General features: G+C 44.2%; 1 pseudogene; it reads right to left on the bottom strand.

The window, feature by feature from the left end:
- Window positions 1-2,630: 2,630 nt before the first annotated feature.
- Window positions 2,631-20,154, bottom strand: part of LOC101616200 — a 96,330-nt pseudogene continuing 78,806 nt past the window's right edge.

Genomic DNA, 20,154 nt, shown 5'->3' on the forward strand with positions numbered 1-20,154 from the left:
ATATCATCTGTGTTTCTTCTTTTGAGAACTCTCTATTTAGTTCCATAGCCCATTTTTTAACTGGGTTGTTTGATTTCTTATTATTTATTTTTTTTAGTTCCTTGTATATCTTGGATATTAATCCTCTATCATATGTATAGCTGGCAAAATTTTTTTCCCATTCTGTATGTTGCCTCTTTGCTCTATTCACAGTGTCATTTGCCATACAAAAGTTTTGTAATTTCATGAGGTCCCAGCAGTTAATCTGTGGTTTTATTGCCTGAGTAATTGTAGTTATATTCTGAAAGTCCTTGCCAAGACCAAATTGTTGAAGGGTTTCCCTTACTTTTTTCTCTAGGAGTTTCAGAGTTTCAGGTCTGATATTAAGATTTTTGATCCATTTGGACTTAATTCTTGTCCATGGAGAGATATAAGGATCTATTTTCATCATTCTACAGATACATATCCGGTTTTCCTAGCACCATTTGCTGAAGAGGTTGTCTTTTCTCCAGTGAGTATTTTTGGCATTTTTGTTGAAGATCAGGTGACTGTACATACCCGGACTTATATCTGGGTCCTCTATTCTGTTCTATTGATCTACATGTCTGTTTTTATGTTAGTACCATGCTGTTTTTGTTACTATGGCTCTGTAGTATAGGTTAAACTCAGGTGTGGTGATACCACCAGCCTTATTTTTGTGGCTCAAAATTGTTTTAGATATTTGAGATTTTTTGTGCTTCCAAATGAATTTTAGGATTGTTTTTTCTATTTACATGAAGAATGCCATTGGGATTTTGATGTGGATTGCATTAAATGTTTACATTGCTTTTGGTAAGATTGCCATTTTTACAATATTGACTCTTCTGATCCAAGAACAAGGGATGTCTTTCCATTTCCTAGTGTTTCCCGCAATTTCTCTCTCTTGAGGGTTCAAAAGTTTTCATTGTAGAGAGCCTTCACTTCCTTAGTTAGGTTTATTCCAAGGTACTTTATTTATTTATTTATTTATTTGATGCAATTGTGAATGGCTGTGATCCTTTGATTTCATCCTCTGTGTGTGTATTGTTAGCATATGCTTCTGTGTGTTTATTTTGTATCCTGCTACATGGCTGTAGGTGTTTATCAGCTCTAACAGTTTGCTGGAAGAGTCTTTAGGGTCCTTTATGTACAGAATCACATCATCTGCAAGTAATGATAACTTGATTTCTTCCTTTCCAATTTGTATCCCTTTTATGTGTGTCTCTTGCCTTATTGCTATGGCTAAGACTTCCAATACTATATTAAATAAAAGTGGGGACAGTGGACACTCTTATCTTGTTCTTGATTTTAGTGGAAAATCTTCCAGTTTTTCCCCATTTTAATATGTTGGCTGTAGGCTTGTCATAAATAGCCTTTACTATATTGAAATATGTTCCTTTTATTCCCAGTCTCTGTAGGACTTTTATCATGAAGGGATGTTGGATTTTGTCAAATGCTTAAAAATATTTTTTATTCATTTATTTATTTATTTAGAGAGAGAGAGAGGCAGACAGAGAGAGAGAATGGGCACACCAGGGCCTCCACTCACTGCAAACGAACTCCAGATGCATGTGCCACCTTGTGCATATACCTTACATGGGTATTGGGGAATCGAACTGGGTCCTTAGACTTCACAGGCATGCGCCTTAACTGCTAAGCCTTCTCTCCAGCCCTTGATCAGCTCCTTTGATTGGTTTCAAATGAGCTAACTGCCCCTCATCACTCCATGATCCTGTTTCTAAAATTATGGCTAAAATTATGTTTTAAATAAAGAGTTTGAGGGCTGGAGAGATGGCTTAGTGGTTAAGATGCTTGCCTGCAAAGTCAAAGGACCCATGTTCGATTCTCCAATTCCCACGTAAGCCAGATGTACATGATGCCACATGTGTCTGGAGTTCGTTTGCAGTGGTTAAATGCCCTGGCGCATCCATTTCTCTCTCTCTTTCTCTCTCTCTTTCTCTCTGTCTCTAATAAATAAATAAAATCTTAATTGTATTCTTAAAAAAAAATGTTCATGGGGCTGGAGAGATGGCTTAACAGTTAATGTGCTTGACTGCAAAGCCAGAGGACCCAGGTTCGACTCCTCAGGACCCATGTAAGCCAGATGCACAAGGGGGCACATGCATCTGGAGTTTGTTTGCAGTGAGTGGAGGCCCTAGCATGCCCATTCTCCCTCCCTCTCCCTGCCTATTTCTGTATCTCTCTCTCTTTTTCAAATAAATTTTTAAAAAACCCGACATTCTATTTTTTTTTAAGATTTTATTTTTTTTATTTATGAAGCAAGAGAGAAAGAAAGAGAAAATGCATGGGCACACCAACGCATCCTGCCCTGGCAAATGAATTCCAGACACATACACCATTTTTTGGTGCATCTGGATTTCTGTGGGTACTGTGTAATTGAACTAGGGCTGTCAGGCTTTATAAGAAAGTACCTTTAACCACTGAGCCATCACCCCAGCCCTAAGTTTTATTTCTTGTCTAAAACTTTTTGACACTACTAGGTACAATGTTCATATAATTGCTGTATCATTTGAAATATAATAAGGATTTTCAAGACCTGGGATAATATGAACTGAACAGGGGTACTTGAGTAGTTTTTAACAAGCAAGTAGGTAAAAATGAATGTTTAGCTTTTATTCCACGAGCCTAACGTCACACACAAGCATAAAGACAGTGTGACATGTGTCATTACCATATAAGACCCAAAGGTCGGTGGATATTATTCCCATGGGAGCAGCTCTTGAGGAAGCCTGCCATCTTCTAGACCTAGCTTGGGCTGATGTGAAGTGATCCTTCCAATCCCCACAGAAGTCTTTCTTCATTAGTGGAAAATTTGTATTGCTATGAGATTGTTCAATCATCTTGATCATCTTGTTTTCTTAAATAACATGGAAGGAGCTATTATGGAGGACTAAATCCACTTCTTTTGGTTCTAATTGCTTCCCCAGGAGCTGACAGATCTTCTCCACAGTGTCTCTTATGTCCTTCTTCAACTCTTTAACTCAGTATCAGGAAGTTGTCCTTCTCTCTCATGGACATCCAACCACGAATGTGCTCAAACCATGATCCATATGGTACCTTTCCTTGGATGAGCCATTCAAAATATTTTTCTAGCGACTTTGGTTTCTTAATGAAATTTGACTTAGAAAAGAAATAATAACCGGATACAAGAACACCTCTAGGGTTTCTGATGACATAAATCACCTTGGCCTTGGTACTGGAGAAAGACTTGGGGAAGAGATGGATGGGGAGGTGAGAGGTGAAGTGGCGTGGGTCCTTCATGGTGTTTATTACTGGATATCCTATGCAGGTTTCAATCCAGGGTGACCGCTCCCTGAAGGACGCAGTATAGCTCCCACGTGGAATCTCCCTTGTTTTGAATCAAGCAGAGAATCTCAATCAACCAGTGTGTTCTTTATTTTGATCTTTCATCTGAAGCGATGAGCGATAGGAAAGTGAGGGTCTGGGTTCAAGGCAGGCCTTCCTGCATGGCTTTTTCCACATCTGCCCACAGCCCCCATTACAGGAAATTCTAGTACTGAGGCTGATCAAAGTCGAGTCCCCAGGTCGGCCTGCATAGGTCCTCATTTAAGAATCCAGTTACTGGAGCCGGGCGTGGTGGCGCACACCTTTAATCTCAGCACTCGGGAGGCAGAGGTAGGAGGATCACCATGAGTTTGAGGCCACCCTGGGACTGACATAGTGAATTCCAGGTCAACAAAACACAAAAACAAAAAAAGCCAAAGACAGATTGCAGAGTTCTACTTTCAGGAGACTGCATCCTTTCCTTGTGCCTTACACCCAAGCATACACACCTATGGACGTCCAGCTCCGCCTCTGAGGGTCTTCACAATATCCCTCCCTTTAGAGCCCTTTCAACCAACCGTGATTTTTTTTTTTTTTTTTTTAATTCCAAAGTCCTAAGCAGAGAAAGAGTAGAAAAAGTAAAGTTCCCAGTCCTGTCTGCATACTGCATAGGGCCTCAATTAAGGACCCAGCTTTTTTTTTTTTAAATCTTAAAAAAATTTTTTTTTATTCTTATTTATTTGAGAGCGACAGATAGAGAAAGAGGCAGGGAGAGAGAGACAGAGAGAGAGAGAGAGAGAGAGGGAGGGAGAGAATGGACATGCCAGGGCCTCCAGCCACTGCCAACGAACTCCAGACGTGTGCGCCCCCTTGTACATCTGACTAACGTGGGTCCTGTGGAATTTAGCCTCGAACCCAGGACTTTAGGCTTCATAGGTAAGTGCTTAACTGCTAAGCCATCTCTCCAGCCCCCGTTTTTTTTTTTGCTTTGTTTTGTTTTTCGAGGTAGGGTTTCACTGTAATCCAGTTTGGCCTGGAATTCATTATGTAGTCTCATGGTGGCCTCAAACTCATGGCGATCCTCCTACCTCTGCCTCCCGAGTGCTGGGATGAAAGGTGTGTGCCACCACACCCAGCAAAGGATTTTTTTTTTAATTAATTTATTTATATATGAGACACAGAGAGAATGGGCTCACCATGGCTTCTAGCCACTGCAAATGAACTCCAGACACACATGCCACCTTGTGCATCTGGTTTACATGGGTACTGGGGAATTGAACCTGGGTTCTTAGGCTTCTCAGGCATGTGCCTTTAACCGCTAAGCTAGTCCTCCAGCCCTACTGTGAACTTAAAATAAAACACTCACACCAAAACACACACACCAGCCAAACACTATGTAGACTGCCTTCTGTATATGTTAAGAAAACATTTCTGCCCTGTTCCAAGACATTTAATACTGGAAAGAAGAAGTTTACTTATTTAGTCTCTAAGAGTCCTGGCCTAACATCAAATTAAAATAATGATGTGTCTGTGGAGAAGCGTGATTGGGCGGGGAGGTTCACCACGTTTGCCATGGGTTACTCAAATAGAATAAATACAACACAATCTCCTAGAGCATCAATTGTGTTCAAAGTTCTCAGGAGGAAAATGCATTTTTGCTATAAGCACATCATGAAACAGACGGTAAAATGTACATGCATTTTAAATATATCGATTTGCAAATTTTCAGAGAAATTTCTAGCTTGCAGCTGGCCTCTTTGGGCTACAACCTTTTCTTGCCCACCCCCAGCTTGAATGCACGTGAGGGTCTTAAAGTGGGAGAGGCAGGACATTAAGAGGGGCTTGTGCAGGCAGCGGAATGCCACTGATGAACTATATGACCTACAGACAGTGGCCTGCCTGCCCCCACCCCATGTGGCCACATGAAGAAACGCTTTTCTGGGCTGGAGAGATGGCTTAGCGGTTAAGCGCTTGCCTGTGAAGCCTAAGGACCCTGGTTCGAGGCTCAATTCCCCAGGACCCACATTAGCCAGATGCACCAGGGCGCGCATGTGTCTGGAGTTCATTTGCAGTGGCTGGAGGCCCTGGTGTGACCATTCTCTCTCTTTCTCTCTCTCTCTCTGTCGCTCTCAAATAAATAAATAAAAATAAACAAAAAAATTTAAAAAAAAAAAAAGAAACGCTTTTTCTTCCTAGGAGCTGATGTCTCACTGTGAGCTTTCTTTCTTTCTTTCTTTTTTTTTTTTTTTTTGCTTTTTTTATAACTTAAAAAAAATTATTTATTGGGCTGGAAAGATGGCTTAGTGATTAAGGCACTTGCCCACTTGCCCGTGGAGCCTAATAACCCAAGTTCAAGTCCCCAAATCCCACGTAAGTCAGATGCACATGGTGGTACATGCAACTGGAGTTCATTTGTAGTGGCTGGAGGCCCTGGCATGCCTATTCTCTCTCTCTCTCTAATAAATAAATAAAAATAAAGTATTTTTTAAAATTATTTATTTGAAGCCGGGCGTGGTGGCGCACGCCTTTAATCCCAGCACTCGGGAGGCAGAGGTAGGAGGATCACCATGAGTTTGAGGCCACCCTGAGACTACATAGTTAGTTCCAGGTCAGCCTGGACCAGAGTGAGACCCTACCTCGAAAAAGAAAAAAAAAATTATTTATTTGAGACAGACAGAGAGAGAGAGAGAGAGAGAGAGAGAGAGAGAGAGAATGGGTACTCCAAGGCCTTCAGCTGCTGCAAACGAACTCCAGACACATGCACCACCTTGTGACTCTGGCTTACGTGGATTCTGGGGAATCAAACCTGGGTCCTTTGGCTTTGCAGGCAAGCATCTTAACCATGAAGCCATTTCTCCCTTAACTCTTTTGGTATTGGTAGCTTCCGTAATTACAGACAATAAACAGTGATAATTCCCTCTCCTCCCCCACACTTTCCCCTTCATAAACCCACTCTCCATTATATCCCCTCCCCCTCTCAATTAGTCTCTTTTATTTTGTGGGGTTTTTTTTTTTTTTTTTCGAGGTCGGGTCTCACTCTAGCCCAGGCTGACCTGGAATTCACTATGGAGTCTCAGGGTGGCCTCGAACTCATGGCGATCCTCCTACCTCTACCTCCTGAGTGCTGGGATTAAAGGCGTGCGCAACCACACCCGGCTAGTCTCTATTTTGGCATCATCATCTTTTCCTCCTCTTATGAGGGTCCTGTGTAGGTAGTACTAGGCATTGCAAGATCATGGATATCCAGGCCATTTTGTGTCTGAAAGACTGCATTGTAAGCAGTTCTGCCCTTCTGTTGTAGTTCAAATGGATGGCCCCCAATATATTCAGTGTCTTATTACAGTTTGTAATTTAGGTCTGTAGCAACTTGGCTGGAGGAGGTGTCACTTGGCTGGATCCAGCCCTAAAGTGTGGTGGTGGATTTGAAATTCCAATGTAAAGATATGCAAAGCGTGCCTAGCTGTAGTTCCTGAAGCGTGCTGTGTGGTGTGGCTTTTGGCTTGTGGATCTGTAAGCTTCCGTAAGTATCCCTTCCTCCATAACTGTGCCTGGTCTGGAAGTTCATCTCAGCGAACCTGAAGCTGTCTGCTATACCTTCCTTTGGCTCTTACATCCTGTTGCAGTCAGGTTCACATTGCTGGCAGAAAATACCCAAGCAAGAGCAGTTTGTGGGGCGGGGGGAGGGGGGCGGTATTTTGGCTTGCAGATTCAAGAGGATGCTTCATGATGGCAGGGGAAAATGATGGCATGAGCAGAGGGTGGACATCATCTCCTGGCCAACATCAGTCGGACAACAGCAACAGGAGAGTGTGCCAAACACTGGCAAGGGGACACTGGCTATAACACCCATAAACCCGCAGCCAACAATACTCTGCCTCCAGGAGGCGTTAATTCCCAAATTGCCATCAGCTGGGTATAAGGTTCAGGCGTGACCAAGACCACGGAGACCACTCTGAGGCGAAGATGGAAGCTTTTATTCGGGAAAAACGTGAGCTGCCAGGACTGACTCTCAAGAGCCGAGCAGCGAACTTGGGGTTACAGATAGTGGGCTTTATAGGGCTCTTCAGTTGGGGGAAGGTAAGGAAGGGGGAAGTAAAGAAAAGGTTTCTTTAGGGGAGATCTAAGATTAGCCAGGGTGTGACACCTGGTGTCCTGAGAGATAAGGGGGCAGGACATTTAGACCTGGGGCATTGTTAGGCAAGGGAGGGGTGAGGGCTGGGTGGTTCCTTGAAGAATGTGGATGTGTGTCTCTGTTGCCCTCCTCCTGTCCTCAGTGACTCCAGTTTGTCCTGACCTAACACTGGGGACATGACATTCAGAACATCCAGGTTTATGGGGGACACCTGAATCAACCCACCACACTGTGGCTTTGTGAGAAACCCACAGCCAGGGAGTCCAGTGACATTAATTAAGTCTGGTCTTTGCTCCTGTAAAGACTGTGAGATAATAATTGTGTGTTGTGTTAACCCCTCAGGTTTTGGTGTGATTTGTTACACAATAGTTCAGCAAGATGGTTGGTTGTGACTGGTCCATAAATTTGTTTTCTTTTTTTTTTTAATTAATTATTTATTTGAGAGCGACAGACACAGGGAGAAAGACAGATAGAGGGAGAGAGAGAGAATGGGCGCGCCAGGGCTTCCAGCCTCTGCAAACGAACTCCAGACGCGTGCGCCCCCTTGTGCATCTGGCTAACGTGGGACCTGGGGAACCGAGCCTCGCACCGGGGTCCTTAGGCTTCACAGGCAAGCGCTTAACCGCAAAGCCATCTCTCCAGCCCTGTTTTCTTTTTTTTTTTTTTTTTTTTGAGGTAGGGTCTCACTCTAGCTCAGGCTGACCTGGGATGCACTATGTGTTCTCAGGATGGCCTTGAACTCATGGAGATCCTCCTATCTCTGCCTCCTAAGTGCTGGGATTAAAGTTGTGCACCATCACGTCCAGCTTCTCTCTCTCTCTCTCTATATATATATATAGATAGATAGATAGATAGATAGATAGATAGATAGATAGAGATATAGATAGATAGATAACTTCCATAATTGTAAACAATATCCCATGGTACCATAAGTTTCTTGAAAGCAGAGACTGTTTCTTCAATACTTGTCAGATGAGGACTCATTCATGTCTGTACAGTTTAGCATTTTTCCTCCGTTTCTGATTCTGCGTGTATTCAGGAGGAAACTGGAAAACCTCCACCCAAGGGCTGCCAGCCAGCTGCTTCCTATGTAACGTCCTGTCTCTCAGCCTGGGCTCTCCATCCCTAATCTCCCAGGGACTGGGAGAATGTGGAACAGAGTAAAGTTTCATAAACACCTGACTACTTTCCAACCAAGTGTAGGATGTGTATTTCAGAACTAGTGATGAGCTGGGCGGGGGTAATTATGATCAGTAACAATAGCCCTTTGATTAGAAATGTGATGCCATTCCTCTCAGAGCATAGCCTGTGGCTAACAATCACATGTTATTGTTGCAGATCAAGTTGATTCAGTATTGCCTCTTCTTCTGAGAATGCACAGCCCCAGAGATCAGGTCCACCAGGAGCAATCTTCCTTCTTTAAATTATGTAGCGCGGAGCCAGGCGTGGTGGCACACATTTAATCCCAGCACTCAGGAGGCAGAGGTAGGTGGATCGCTGTGAGTTGGAGGCCACCCTGAGAGTACATAGTGAATTTCAGGTCAGCCTGGGCTAGAGTGAGACTTTACCTCAAAAAACAAAAAACAATGCCAACAAAAAATTATGTGGAACAGGGCCTTTCCAGAGCCACTCATGAGATGTGAGCTCTGGTCGCTGGCATTTTTGTCTCTCAATTTGAATTCCAGCCAGAGAATGTGATAAAAAAGGATTCGACACATAGACCATTCAGTTCAAGCATCCAGCATCTGATATTTACACACACAGCAATATACAGAGACATAGTAGATTCTTTTCATCAGAAAGAGGACTGAGTCTCAAAATGAAAATTCCTCATTGTACCAGCCAGACACTCAGGGAGAGGCTGCCTGACTCTGCCAAGCCCTGGGGTCAAGTGCCAGGCTAGAGGGAGAGCTAGAAAGTACCGGATGTAACACTCCCCTTTAGAGCCAGGCCTCTTCCCTGTGGGTAACACGAGAGCCCATGAGAAAAGTGATCATCTCAGAATCTTTTCCAGTGCCATATTCTCTATTCCAGGAAAGAACATCTGCTCTTTTGGGGGGGGTGTTTTAAGTCTTGGGACTGGCAGAGGGCAGCTGCATGGCTTCCCCCCCAATTCTGTGCTTCTCTAGAGCATAATTATTAACACTGCCAGGCTGGACATGTCTAGATCTTGTTTTTCCTCCTTCCTTCCCTCCTTATTCCCTCCTCCCTTCCTTTTGTTTTTTCTTTTTTGGTTTTCAGATAAGGTGTCACACTAGGTCAGGCTGATCTGGAATTCACTATGTAGTCTCAGGGTGGCCTTGAACTCACTACCTCTGGCTCCCAGGTGCTGGGATTAAAGGCATATGCCACCATGACCGGCCTTCTATTTGTTTCTTGAGGTACATTTTAAAAAAAAAAAAATTAAAAATGTTTCAGCTGGGCATGGTGGAGCATGCCTTTACTCCCAGCACTCAGGAGACAGAGGTAGGAGGATCTCTGAGTTCAAAGCTACCCTGAAGAGTACATAGTGATTTTCAGGTCATCCTGCAATAAAGTGAGACCCTACCTCGAAAAACCAATAAATAAATAAAAATGTTTCAACCTGCTTTCCTATTTTTTATTATTTATTTATTTGCTTGCCTATTTATTTGCAAGAAGAGAGAGATAGAAAAGAGACAAGAGAAGCTGGGCATGGTGGCACGTGCCTTTAATCCCAGCACTCGGGAGGCAGAGATAGGAGGATTGCCATGAGTTCTAGGCCACCCTGAGACTACATAGTGAATTCCAGGTCAGCCTGGGCTAAAGTGAGACATGACCTCAAAAAAAAAAAAAAAAAAAAAAAAAAAAAAAAAAACCAAAAAAATAAAAAAATAAAAAGGAAAACAAGAGACAAAGAGAATGGGTGCACCAGGGCCTCCAGCCACTGCAAATAAACTCCAGACATGTGCCACTGTGCATCTGGCTTTTCGTGGGTACTGGGGAATCAAACCCAGGCCGCTAGGCTCTGCAGGCAAGCTCTTAAACCACTGGGCCATCCCTCCAGCCATCTTTATGGGTTTTTTTTTACGATTTATTTTTATTTATTTATTAGAGGCAGAGAGAAGGAGAGAGAGAGTGAGAATGGGCACATCAGGGCCTCTAGCCACTGCAAACAAACTCCAGACACATGTACCACCATGTGCATCTATCTGGCTTACGTGAGACCTGGAGAATCGAACCTGAGTCCTTAGGCTTTGCAGGTTTGCGCCTTAACTGCTAAGCCATCTCTCCAGCCCTTTCGTGGGTTGTTTGAGGTAAGGTATCAATCTAGCCCAGGCTGACCTGGAACTCATAGCAATCTCCCTACCTCTGCCTCCCAAAGGCTGGGATTAAAGGGGTGTACCACCCACCCAGCTAAAAAGTATTTTTTCTTTCTTTCCTTACCTCCCTTGCTTCCTTCCTCCCTTCTTTCTGGTTAGGAGCAATGGTTAGGAGTGAAAATGGGCATTCACTCAGCAGCCACAACATCACCATGGCAACCAGGGGCAGGGACCAGAGACCAGAGACCAGCTGTGCTGTGATATGCAAATGAGCTAACTCTTAAGGTGGCTATCAGTAACCAGAATTATTGAGGAAAACATGGGTATAAAACCCCCAGCACGCCTTTAATCCCAGCACTCGGGAGGCAGAGATAGGAGGATCGCTGTGAGTTCGAGGCCACCCTGAGACTACATAGTGAATTCCAGGTCAGCCAGGGCTAGAGTAAGACCCTACCTCGAAAAAAAACACAAAACAAAAACAAACAAAACCCAGGAAGAGCCGGATGTGGTGGCACATGCCTTTAATCCCAGCACTCAGGAAGCAGGGGTAGGAGGATCACCATGAGTTCGAGGCCACCCTGAGACTCCATAGTGAATTCCAGGTCAGCCAGGGCTAGAGTGAGACCCTACCTCGAAAGACCAAAAAAACAAAAAAACAACAAAAAAAAAAAAAAAAAAAAAAAAACCTAGGAAGGGCTGGAGAGATGGCTTTGCTGTTAAGGCGCATGCTAACAAAGCCTAAGAACCGTGGTTTGAGTCTCCAGGTCCCATGTAAGCCAGAGGCACATGGTGGTGCATGCATCTGGAGTTTATTTGCAGTGGCTTACAGGCCCTAGTGCTCCCGTTCTCATTCTCTCTTGTCTCTCTCTTCCTTCCCCTCTGTCTCTAATAAATAAACAAAAATAAATCTTAAAAAAAGATTAAAAAAGAAACCAGCAAAAGCTCAGAACACTGTCATAACTCAGAGAGGCAGAATCCAAGTCCCTCTCTGTATTGATACCCCTGGCAAAAGCAGCAGCCCAGGAGCTCTGGGTAGCTTAGTTTAAGTGGAACAGACAGAGCAGAACCCGGATACCGCCCTTGGGTGCAAGTGAATGCCTCAGGGGTTTAGGCTAGTTGAGAGGGGAAGGGAGAAAGGGACCTGGCTTAATTAACATGTGTGAAGAGTGAATAAAGTGTGGCAACTAAATTAACATAATCCACCTCTTGACTACTGAGTTTAGAGCTAATGAGCTAATGACCCTTCCTCCCTTCCTTCCTTCCTTCCTTCCTTCCTTCCTTCATTTCTTTCAGATACAGTCTTGCTCTAGCCCAGGCTGATCTGGAATTCACTTGATCTCCTGGTGATCCTCCTACCTCTGCCTTCCAAGTGCTGGGATTAAAGGCATGTGCCACCATGCCCACCTTTAAAAAGGAGAAATGGAGGGCTGGAGAGATGGCTTAGCAGTTGAGGTGCTTGCCTGTAAAACCAAAGGACCTCCGTCGATTCCCCCAGTAAACCAGATGCACAAGGCGGCTGGAAGCCCTGGTGTGCCCATTTTTTTTCTCCCTCTCTGCCTCACAGACCTGTCACGGACCATGCCTTCCTTCCCTGGTCTATATTGAACATTCAGGAAATTCATGGGTCCCCTGAAGGTGGGGAATCAGGGGCTGTGGGACTCCACCAGTGAGAATTTAGCCGTGTATGGTTTGAATCTAAAATGTGCCTCCCGGATTGGGGAGATGGCTTAACGGTTAAGGCACTTGCCTGCAAAGCCAAAGGAACTAGGTTTGATTCCCCAGGACCCATGTAAGCCAGATATACAAGGTGGCACATGCGTCTGGAGTTCGTTGGCAGCAGCTGGAGGCCTTGGCATGCCCATTCTCTTTTTTTTTTTTTTTCTGCTTTTCTCTCTCTCTTTCAAATAAATAGATTAAAAATAAAATCCCAGCACTTGGTGAAAGGCCCAAGAATTCAGAAGCCCAGAAATACTATCACGCTCCAAGGGGAGCTTAAGCGGGCCCCTGCATACCTCAAACTCCAGGCTTTACTCTCTGTTGGAAGCAAGTAAAGAATCCCTCTTCTCATTATATCAGAGCCCGCTCCTAATATAAAACTAGGTAAAAAGGGCATGAGATAGCCCTCAAGGATGGGAAATAAGTAATAAAGTGAACCACTTATTTGGTTTCTGTAAATAGCCCGCACCGTAAGCCTTAGTAGCCCGCACCATAAGCCATAGCAGCCTGCCTCAGACCACCAAGGTCACAGGAGACTGATACCACACTCTGCTACCCCCACCCAAGGACCTGCGCAAATGCTGACCTCCAAGGTCATAGGAGACTGATTGGTCCACGAGGGGCTTGAACAAATTAAACTAATTGGCTTAGAAACTATGGAGTGGCACAAACTGACTGGCTCGTACCCCGCGGGCTCCTGATGTTAAAAAAATGATTGGTCTAATGCACAGGCTTTGTTAGAAACCCTATAAAAACTGTCCTGTTCCTGCATTCGGGGCTCTGCAGTCCTCTACCCCTGTGCGGTGTACGACTGTGGGCCCCAGCGCGCTTGGAATAAAATCCTCTTGCAGTTTGCATCAAGACCGCTTCTAGTGAGTGATTTGGGGTGTCGCCATTTCCAGGCAGAGCATGGGGTCCTCGTTCTGGCGGTCTTACATTGGGAGGCAGAGGTAGGAGGATCGCCATGAGTTCAAGGCCACCCTGAGACTGCATAGTGAATTCCAGGTGGCATTGTTTTGAGAGTCAGAGGAACTTTAAAGGTAGACCTACCTGGGGACATAGAGGTGGGCCTTTGAGGTTATAGTCCAGGTTCTAGTTCCAGCTACTGTCTACTTCCTGGTCCACCACAATGTGAGAATCCACTGCCTCACACTCCCACCAACACAGAAAGACACTCCACCATGTTTTCTCATTTTGGTGAGCCAAAAGCACTGAAACTGGGAGCCAAAATAAATCTCTTTTTTTCCAAATATTTTATTTATTATTATTATTATTTGGTTTTTCGAGGTAGGGTTTCATTCTAGCTCAGGCTGACCTGGAATTCACTAGTCTCGGTGAACTTGAACTCATGGTGATCCTCCTACCTCTGCCTCCTGAGTGCTGGGATTAAAGATGTGCACCACCATGCCCGGCCCAAATATGTATTTTTATTTATTTATTTATTTGAGAGAAAGAATGTGATCACCAGGACTTCCAGACACACTGCAAACAAACTCTAGATGCATGTGCCACCTTGTGGATCTTGGCGAATCAAACCTGGGTCTTTTGGCTTTGCAGGCAAGCACCTTAACTGCTAAGCCATTTCTCCAGCTCTCCATTTATTTGAAAGAGTGGCCCAGATAGATAGATAGATAAATAGAGAGAGAGTGAGAGAGAGAGAGAGAATGAAATGCCAAGGCCTCTAGCCACTGCAAATGAATTATCAAACTTGGCTCCTTAGATTTAGCAGGCAAGTGCCTTAACTGCTAAGCAATCTCTCTAACCCGATTTTTTTTTTTTCCTGGCTCAGGCTGACCTGGAATTCACTATGTAGTTTTAGGGTGGCCTCAAACTCATGGTAATCCTCCTACCTCTGCTTCCCAAGTGCCTCCTTTATTTATTTAGGAGAGAAAGAAAGAGTGGGGGGAGTGGGAAGGAGGGAGAGAGAGAGAATGGGTGTGCCAAGGCCCCTAACCACTGCAAACAAACTCCAGGCACAGCTGGCCCCCCATCCCCCGTGCTTTTGGCTTACATGGGTTCTGGGGAATCAAACCTGGGTCCTTGGGTTTTGCAAGCAAGTGCTTTAGTAAGCCACCACTCTAGTCCAGCAGATTTTTTTTTTTTTTTTCTCTTTCTTTCTTTTTTTCTAAAAAGGCCGGAGCTTTCTAAAACGTTTAAAAAGCTATAAAAACAGGGCTGGAGAGATGGCTTAGCGATTGAGTGCTAGCCTGTGAAGCTAAGGACCCTGTTTCAAGGCTCGATTCCCCAGGACCCACGTTAGCCAGATGCACAGGGGGGCGCACGCGTCTGGAGTTCGTTTGCAGTGGCTGGAGGCCCTGGCGCGCCCATTCTCTCTCTGTTTCTCTCTCTGTCTGTCACTCTCAAATAAATAAATAATAAACAAAAAAAATTAAAAAAAAAAAAGCTATAAAAACAGTAACAAAGAAATATCCCTTGGCACCCTGGCAGCCAGGCTGTCAGAGTGGGGGAGACACAGTCTTAAGTGCGTGGGAGACCCAGGTGCGGAGCTGTGAGCCCACCAAGATTCAGAGGGAGACTTTTTCTCCCGAGCTCAGGATATTTGGAATCAGTGCTCTGGAAGAGATTGGCACACAGACGTCAGGGGTTGGCCAATCTCAGAGAAGGGGTCCACGCACAGAAGAGATTTGATTGGATGAGGCAAGGAACCCACTGAATCCTGAAGCAGGCGAGGCACTGAGATAGGCATGGCCAGCTGAGGGAGGTGGGGGTGTAATGTCAGGTTCCTCCCTTGAGCCTGTTCCCTGTCTGCCTGGACCAAAAGCTATCCACCTAGCCAGCCCCTCTCAGCTGGGGATTGAACCCAGGCCTGCAGGCTTTGCAAGCAAGTGCCTTTAACCTCTGAGTCATCTCCCTAGACCCCAAAACAAATATTTATTTCACTTTTAAGTATTTACATAGTCCCTGTATTTTTTTTTAATTTATTTGAGAGAGAGGGGGGGGGGAGAGAGAGAGAGAGAATGGGCACATCAGGGCCTCTAGCCACTGCAAATGAACTCCAGATGCATGCACCACCTTGTGCATCTAGCTTATGTGGGACCTGGAGAATTGAACCTGGATCCTTAGGCTTTGCAAGCAAGTGCCTTAACTCCTAAGCCATCTCTCCAACCCCCCCCACTTGTTTTTTGAGGTAGGGTTTCACTGTAGCTCAGACTGGCCTGGAATTCACTATGTAGTCTCAGGCTGGCCTCAAACTCATAGCGATCCTCCTACCTCTGCCTCCCAAATGCTGGGATTAAAGGTGTGTACCACCATGCTGGGCTCAATTCTTTTTTCTTTTCTTTTCTTTTTTTTTTTTTAATTTATAGTCAAGTAGAAAGAGAAAGAGCGGTACAGAGCAAATAAGAATAAATACCCCAGGGTTTCCTGCTTCTGCAAATGTACTCCAAATGTCTGTTCCACTTTGTATATCTGGCTTTACGTGGGTACTGGGGAATTGAACCTGGGCCCTCAGGCTTTGCAAGCAAGTGCTCTAAACCATTGAGCTATTTCCTGAGTCCAGTCCCAGTAAAACCTGATTATAAATTAATTGATTCATTCATTTTAAAAATTCTTTTAAAATTTATTTTATTTGAGAGAGAGAAAGAAAGAGGTAGATGGAGAGGAAGAATGAGCACGCCAGGGCCATCAGCCACTGCAAATGAATTCCAGAAGCATGTGCCACCCTGTGTATCTGGCATACATGGGCCCTGCTGAATCGAACCTGGGTTTTTGTGGCTTTGCAGACCAGTGCTTTAACTGCTAAACCATCCTTCCAGCTCTCTCTCTCTCTCTCTTTTTTTTTTTTTTTTTTTTGAGGTAGGGTACTGGGGAATCAAACCAGGGTCCTTAGGCTTCACATGCAAGCTCCTTAACCACTGAGCTATCTCTCCAGCCCTCATTCATTTTTATTTATCTGTTAAATACATTCCTTTTCTAAAATTATTTTTAGTTTTTTGGTTTTGCAAGGTAGGGTCTCACTCTAGCCCAGGCTGATCTGGAATTCACTATATAGTCTTAGGGTGGCCTCATATTCACTGTGACCCACCTATCTCTGCCTCCTGAATGCTGGAATTAAAGGCACACACCACTATATTTGCAAGCTAAGAGAAATAGAGAGAAAAAGAGAGGAAGGGGTAACAGGCTCACCAGGGCATCTAGCTGTTGCAAATGCACTCCAGACTCATGCTCCACTTTGTGCATCTGGAGTTCCATGGGTACTGGGGAATTGACCCCAGGTCATTAGGACTTTCAGGTAAGTGCCTTCATCACATTCTTTCTTTTTTTTTTTTTTTTTTAAGGTAATAGAAATAGAGAGCTGAAGCCAGGTGTGGTGGCACATGCCTTTAATTTCAGAACTCGGGAAGCAGAGGTAGGAGGATCACCAAGAATTCGAGGCCACCCTGAGACTACACAGCGATTTCCAGGTCAGCCTGGGCTACTGCAAGACCCTACTTTGGAGAAAAAAAAAAAAAGAGAGCTGGAGAGATAGCTTAGCAATTAAGGCACTTGCCTGCAAAACCAAAGTTCTGAAGGATAACAACTGTCAAGCAAGGTTACTTTATCCTGCAAAGCTATCCATTCAAATAGACAGAGAAATAAGGGCATTCCACAACAAAAGCAGGCTAAAGGAATATTTGAAGACCAAACCAGCTCTACAGAAAATACTTGAAAGGATCCTCCATGCTGAAGAGAAAAAAAAGCACACATATAAGGAACCTGGAAAAGACAAACCATGTTCAAATGCTAGTTAATACAAGAGAGCAAAGATAAAACCAGAAGAACTATATAACAAGAAAAATGGCAAAAATTAATACACACCTTTCAATAATAAATCTTTTTTGGGGGGTGGTTTTCAAAGTAGGGTGTCACTCTAGCCCAGGCTGACTTGGAATTCACTCTGTATTCTCAGGGTCGCCTTGAACTCACTGTGATCCACCTACCTATGTCTCCCAAGTGCTAGAATTAAAGGCATGTGCCACCACACCCCACTTAATAGTAACTCTTAATATCAATGACGCCAATGCCTCAACCAAAAGACACAGGTATGGAGACTGGATTAAAAAGCAGGATCCTTCAATTTGCTGCCTCTACGAAACACCTTTCCACTCAGCTCACTACCTTAGAGATAGATACTTGCTCAACCATGTTTATTGCTGCTCAATTCACAGTAGCTGGGAAATGAAACCAGCCTGGATGTCCCTCAACTGATGAGTGGATAATGAAGATATGGCACATTTATACGATGGAGTTGTATTCAGCGGTAAAGAAAAATGAAGTTATGAAATTTGCAGGAAAATAGTTGGATCTGGAAAGATTTATACTAAGTGAGGTAACCCAGGCCCAGAAAGCCAAGCGCCACATGTTGTCACTCATATGTGGATCCTAGCTACAGATGACTGGGCTTCTGTGTGAGTTGGAATGAAACTCAGTAGCAGAGGCCAGTAAGCTAGAAAGGGAATGGAAAAGAAGGGAGGGAGGACTTAATAGGATGATATTGTATATATGTAAGTAGAAGAATAGATTAATGGGGTTGAAAAGGCCTAAGTGAGGTCAAGGGAAGAGACTGAATAAAGGAAAGATGGAGGGAGGTTAATCAAAATCTAAGAGGATATAAATAAATCATATGGAAACCTATATTTTTGGACAATGGAACACGTAGGAGCCATAAATTGTGACTAGAAAAATGTCAGTGCCAGAAATGGAATACATTCCAGTGAGTTATTGGTCAGGGAGGTCCCTGATGCCCCCAAAACATTACAGACCACTGCCAAGGCCCTTGGTTTCCCACCGGGAATAGATAGTAAGACCCTATTGTTGAAGACTTCACGTATTTGGGCTACAAGGTCTCTGAGAAATCCTGCTGGAACTGAGCTGATAACCTCCTCCATGTAGACCAGCTGACAAAAAACTGGAAAACACCATACTGCATACACCTCAATGGGAGAGAGAGAATTCACCAGTGAAGATACTCAACAGTGGACACTACAAGCCTTAAATTTGACCAGCCAGGCAAAATGAGTCAATGGGTGCAATAATGGCAAATTTTTTTTAAGGGAAAAAAAGAACTGCTCTCTAACTGGACTGGAGGCCTGCTCCATGGGAGGGAATATATCCCTGATACTGAAAACCTAAATCAGGGGTAGTCATGAGCCTTAGGGGTGTAACGTCTGTTGCTGTCTGGCTAAATGTATATACTATGTTCACCAAACTGCCCAGTAAGCACTTCTCTTAATGTTCATACCCATATATTAATGCTACTCTCACTTTTGGTGAGGGAAGTTTCTCTTTTCAGATGGCAGTGACCTTGTGATGACTCAGAGGCACCATGGTGCTGAGAAGAAGTGACAGAGGAGTGCTCAGCACTGAAATATCTTTATCACACTTCCTAAGGCTCAAAGTCTATTGGGGAAGAGGTGGTGAAAGAATTAAGAGCCAAAGGAAGGGTAGGACTCTTTACAATGTGGTCTTCCAGACACAAAATGGCCTGGATACCATGACCTCACAGTGCCTGACACTACCTACACAAGAAAGACTGATTAAGAGGGGTAAGGAGTATTATGGAGAGTGGAGTTTCAATGGGGGAGGTGGGAGGAGCGAAGGAATTACCATGGGTTATTGTCTACAATTATGAAAGTTGTCATTTAAAAAAACTAATTTAAAAAATAGAAAAGAAGCCGGGCGTGGTGGCGCACGCCTTTAATCCCAGCGCTCGGGAGGCAGAGGTGAGAGGATCACTATGAGTTCAAGGCCACCCTGGAGCTACAGAGTGAGTTCCAGGTCAGCCTGGACCAGAGTGAGACCCTACCTCGAAAACCAAAAAAAAAAAAAAAAAAAAAGAATCATGGTTGGAGTGATGGCTCAGTAGTTAAGGCGCTTGTCTACAGAGACTAAAAGCTAGAGTTTGGTCCTTAGCTCCTAAAACCAGATGCTCAAAGTGGTTCATGCATATGACGTCCATTTACAGTGGCAGAAGGCCCTGCCGAGCCTATTCTGTCTTCTTCTTTTTTTGCTTTTAAACATTTTTAAACATTTAGAATGGGTGTACCAGGGCCTCTAATAACTGCAAACAAACTCCAGATGCATGCACCACCTTGTGCATCTGGCTTTACATGGGTACCGAGGAATTGAACCTGGGTCCTTTGGCTTTGCAGGCAAGCACCTTAGCTGCTAAGCCATTTCTTCAGCCCCCTATTCTCTCTTCTGTCTCTCTCTGCTTGTAAATATATAAAAAAATATTTTTTAAAAAAATATTTTTATTTATTTATTTGAGAGTGACAGAGGGAAAGAGGCAGAGAGAGAGAGAGAGAATGGGTACGCCAGGGCCTCCAGCCACTGCAGACGAACTCCAGACGCGTGCGCCCCCTTGTGCATCTGGCTAACGTGGGACCTGGGGAACCGAGCCTCGAACCGGGGTCCTTAGGCTTCACAGGGAAGCGCTTAACCACTAAGCCATCTCTCCAGCCCCCAAAAATATTTTTAATATATATTTTATTTTATTTACTTATTTACTGGAGAGAGAAAGAGGTAGACAGAGAGAATTAACGAGAACATGAGGGCTTCTAGCCACTGTATATGAACTACAGACACATGCACCACCTTGTGCATCCAGCTTATGTGGGTGCTGGGGAATCGAATGTGGGTCCCCCAGCTTAGCAGGCAAGCACCTTAATCGCTAAGCCATTTCTCCAGCTCAATAAATACATATACATTATATATATATAT

Source organism: Jaculus jaculus, chromosome 4 (genome assembly GCF_020740685.1).
Source record: "Jaculus jaculus isolate mJacJac1 chromosome 4, mJacJac1.mat.Y.cur, whole genome shotgun sequence".
NCBI classification, from domain to species: domain Eukaryota; kingdom Metazoa; phylum Chordata; class Mammalia; order Rodentia; family Dipodidae; genus Jaculus; species Jaculus jaculus.